This window comes from Lampetra fluviatilis, chromosome 1, assembly GCF_964198595.1.
Source record: "Lampetra fluviatilis chromosome 1, kcLamFluv1.1, whole genome shotgun sequence".
Taxonomy (NCBI): domain Eukaryota; kingdom Metazoa; phylum Chordata; class Hyperoartia; order Petromyzontiformes; family Petromyzontidae; genus Lampetra; species Lampetra fluviatilis.
The window spans coordinates 2,596,135-2,601,170 of NC_136275.1; positions in this window are offsets into that span (position 1 = coordinate 2,596,135).

Genomic DNA, 5,036 nt, shown 5'->3' on the forward strand with positions numbered 1-5,036 from the left:
CACTCCGTCTCTCTCCCTCTCTTCCACCCGCCTCTCTCTTCCACCCCGCCTCTCTCCCTCTCTTCCACCCCGCCTCTCTCCCTCTCTTCCACCCGTCTCTCTCCCTCTCTTCCACCCCATCTCTCTCCCTCTTTCACCCCGTCTCTCTCCCTCTCTTCCACCCCGTCTCTCTCCCTCTTCTCCCCGTCTCTCACTCTTCTCCCCGTCTCTCACTCTTCTCCAAGTCTCTCGCTGCCAAGCTGCCAACAGGGCAGTATTTGGGGGGGGCGGGCGTGTGGCAGAAAAAAAACGACACTGTCCGGTCCAGCGATCACAAAGCGCCTCCCGTGTGTCACCCACGTGCTCCTTGGGTAAATTCCTCGCCATTTAGAATTACCCATGACATTCATTTGTGTAATTACACGATCGATGAGAGCCTTGTAATGTCAGCTACAATAAACATCTATTTAGCCAGGAAAGCCTCACCGAGAACTCAATACTTTTTTTTTCAAGGAGGGTCGCGCATTTGACATGTTTGGCCAATTATGAATAAATGTGTTTGCATGTGGGTGGGAATCCCCCACAGATGACAACAGTCAAAATCCGTCCAGACGAGCTACGATTCCACTTGCTGTACTGCCACCCCTTGGCCACTACGCAGGCCGACAGCTGCAGCGTCTCGTCTAAAATCTCCGCACAATCCGCCAACCCCCCGCCCGCCTGCAGAGAAGCCGTCACGATGTCGCGTGGAGCAGATTAGCAACACTTTAAAAGTGTGGCATTGAGTTCAGACATCCGATCAATCACTTCGGGAGATGCGGATTGAATGTGAGAAATGTGGCCAATGAATGAGCAGCAAGGGGGACAGTTGGCGATGTTGTTCCACAATTCCGAGGCCTGGTTTCGGCAACACAAGAGCAACAACAGACGCTAGCAACAACTTGTGCCGCACAGCGTGTGCATGCGCAGCCTGCTTCGTGAAACGTATTCGACGCAGCACTCCTGTGCCCGTGCACACGGAGATGGAAAGGGCCATTGAGTCCCTTCGTAGAAACGCTCTGTTCTGGGGAAGCCCGCGTCTTATTTAGATCATTACTCTTTACGAGGAGTGGCGGCGTCGGCCCAGGCTGGGACACGAACCGTAAGAATAACGCGGTTGAATAAAGACACGTATGTATGATGAACTTATTTTGCACCGTACGTAGCCAGCCGTGCTAATCGACCCCGCGTTACATGATGATATTGACACTGCCGTTGATACTGAACTTATTCTGTCACAGCTGCATTCCGCCCGAATAGAATTGCGTTGTTTCACAAAAACACAAATCCCCTTCAACGCAATGATTTCCATATACTTGACGCTCGGGCTGAATGATGGAACCCCTGAGAGTCATTGTAATAAATAAAAATTTAGTGTTCGTCTGCCAGTGAGTTAAATATAATTTGTTACGTCCTCTACCACGCCTTCATAACTAATAATAATATATTTCGGTCCTATGTCAATCCACTTCTGGATGGAGGTCTCCTCGCGACTTATGTCGGCCTCGTTATTCAGGGTTGTTAGGCAATACTTCACCACGCTGTGAAGTAGGGGTTGGTGAAAAAGGGGTCCAGAATCGGTCGGGACGCCAACTCGCCACTGATGTTAGTCGTGGGCGCGAACCGAACTCACATTTGCCGGGTTCATGGTGCAGCGCAAAGTCAACTTATGCCACGGCGCTCTCATCACTTGGTAGTGCGTTATGAAATCGATCGCCTGACTCTTCTAAGCTCCGTTAATTCTAGATTGAAAAATGTAATCTACCGAATGTTTTGGTTTACACTGCATTAGATGAGCTCTTACCAGAGAGTGTTGTCAAATGTGCGGGCGATATCAAGCACGCCCGAAGACATCAATGGAACTGAATTAAATTATCCATGCCACTTAAAAGATCGACTTTGCTATTAAACACACCCCCACCCCCACACACGCTTCCGTCTCGTGTCGCGCAAGGCTTATTGAACTGTCAGCTAACGCGTATAAACAAACTCGGGAAGCGAACACACAGGAGCGGTGTCGAAGCTACGTATGAAGGTCTTACACTCGCCGATGGCTGGCGTGTCTTAACATGCTCCTCTGCAGTTGTTTATTAAGCGCCTAGCTAAACAATACAATGGGGTTTAATGGTCGACGTGAGTCACGATCTAATCCTACTTAAACAGCACAACGGTCACACGTTAAACCTGAATGGAGAGAGGTGATGCCATGCAATTTAAAGATAAGCAGTAACTCTCAGCGTCGAGAAAAGTGGGCTTGCTGGGCGGGTCACTTCGCTAGGGGAAGGGATTGCTGGCCGATGGTCACGAATAGTGACGGAGTGCAATGGAATTGGACGCGTCCGAGAGGCCTGAGATCGTGTGCGCAGTAGCCGGGTGGCGTGATGCATCCCCGGATAGTGAGAGATGGCAACTGCTTGGGAATCACTTCATCCAGCAGTAGAGTGATCATGGCTGCTGCTGATCGCTGTTCTATAATTTATATAACCCCATGTGTGTGTGTGTGGCACCCTCTCCACGCGGTTTGTGTGAGAGAACTCACGCACTAAACTCCTCGTTCGGAAACCTGTGATCCCACACAGGCTTAGATGGCATGTCTATTACACGGAGTGCTTGTGTGCACAAGGATAAATGTCGCCGCTGCCGTGTCCGCTTACAGCCATGGCGATCCTAATCCATTGCGTTCCATGCAGTCGCGCCACGGATTTAAATAAACGCAGAGAAAATAAAACAGAATTCACACGGCTGTGAGAAATCCCTTTCGCGACGCTAGTCCAAGGGGACTGCTGAGCGCACTTGCGAAGGAACGAGCGTACACACGTGTGTGTGTGTGGGGGACTCACCACTACTGCACTCCACCACCAACGCAGCTCTAACTCTGCCCAACCATGACCCCTTTTTGTCATTGATGGGAGTGTGAGTGCGGGTGGCGCTGCGGTCAGAGTTGCTGGCTCGCGGATTGGAAGGTGAAGAGTTCAAATTCCGGTCAGGTGTCGATTGAGTGTATCCTCCATTTGGGGGGTCGATACATTAGTGGCATTTCAAAGGGAAGTCAACGGGGGTCGACCGATCGAGATACCTTCTGCCCCTGCGTCGTAGACATTTGGAATGTTAGCACTGGATTGGCAGTCAAAAGAGATACCGTATTCTCATGATAAGATGTATCTATCCCAACTTTTAAGTAACAAAAAAATGGGGGGGGGGGGGGGGGGCAGAGCGGGGCAGTGCGTCATGTAATTTGGATAATGCAGTATCAGAATATTTATTTATACTGAAGGAATCCGATGAGCTCTAAAGCCATTTTCTACAAATGTCGAGCAGGTCGCAGTGAACGAAATTGACTCCCCTGAGTCATTGCAAAAAATACACATTCCCAGTGCACAACTCTAATGGATGATACACTTGAGTCTACCTCCGCGGACTGGGATTTGAACGGTCAAACTTCCGATGGCGGGTCAACCTCACCGCAGCGCCACGCGGACTACATTACACTGCAGTAACATGAAGAAATAATTACTTATGCACGAGTCAATGTTCTTGGCATTCCGTGCTCTACAAGTGCTCATTCAGCCTCCAGATGATATAATCTATCTGCAGTGTACATATATATACAATGACATTGTACGGTTCAGTGCAATTACCTTACAATCTTTTAGGAAATATCCTGGGGTTATGAAACAGGGCCGTGCAATATCGCAAAGCCATCTGCAGTGCGACTACACCTTTAGAGGGTACAGGTCGTGGGGGCGATAGCGCCAAATATATCCTCCCTAAGCTTCTACACAGAACTGTGTTCAGTGGTGTGTTGGTCTCGCACCGCACCTCCGATTAGCACGGTCGGCTACGTAGGGTGCGAAAGAAGTTCAACAGACATGCGGACAAGAATCAGGGTTTCCACCTCCGAAAAGCAAATAGATTGGAACATGTGGTAAGAAGGATGCTGCGTATTATTAGTATGCAACTGACGCAGTATGCATACTAATATCGTGGGAAGACGTACAGATTTTTCCAAAGACCAGCTACTTAAAAAAAGGACGATCCTTAAAAAAAACCGGAACAATAGGAGCCGGCTGCTTATACGCCTTGATATGATTTGGTTTGTAATCTAAAGGCCACTATTAACATTTCACATGTGCGCTGCAAGCAATGCGACCATTTAGAGATACGTTCAAGTTAAACTCAGTAGCTACGTCTAATGTGCAGCTGTCTTTAAGCTACTGAGACGCACAGCAAAAACAAGAACATTGTGACAGGAGTCCACAACGAATCTATTACTGTGAGATGTCTAGAAATAACATTTCTATTTTATTTTGTCATTGTACATTCCATAAGCGGTTACGTCAACACGAATCGAACAATAACTTGGCTCGCTTGACGTTGTAAACGTCAACACGAAGCAAAACTTTAATTCGTGATTACACTCATTATGTCCCATCAACTGTGGGGGTGGTGGTGGTGGTGATGGTGGCGGTTGTTTGGCAATTATGAACATTGGACTAGAGGAAAAACGATTCATAATAGAGGTTTTTGGGTTAGATCACGTAAATGTATAAATGTGTCGTTAAAACCCGCCACCACCCGACACAGCCAACTAGTAAGGTTTGTCACGTAAACAGAACGTGGCCAATTCGTCACTAGTACAGCAACATCGGTGTGTTGGAGAGCCAAGCCAGAACATTTACAATCTGAGTAACGACACATTTATATATTTACGCGATCTAACCCAAAAACCTTTATTATGGATGATATTGGTCGCGAAAGCCAGCGATTTAAGCCACACCACCTCTACATAATAATAGGCTCAGTCAACCATTCTACACAACAAAGACCCATTTCCTGGCAGCGATTTCAGCCGCATCATCTCTACATAACAGAAAGGCTCAGTCCCTTTTACATGCACCTTTACATCATCCGCAACTAGTTTACACAACAAAGGCTCATTCCTAGCAGCGTGCTTCAGCCGCACCGAACCTCACAAAAATAATATTCAGGGCCTACCTTGGCTCCTCCCACCCTCAACC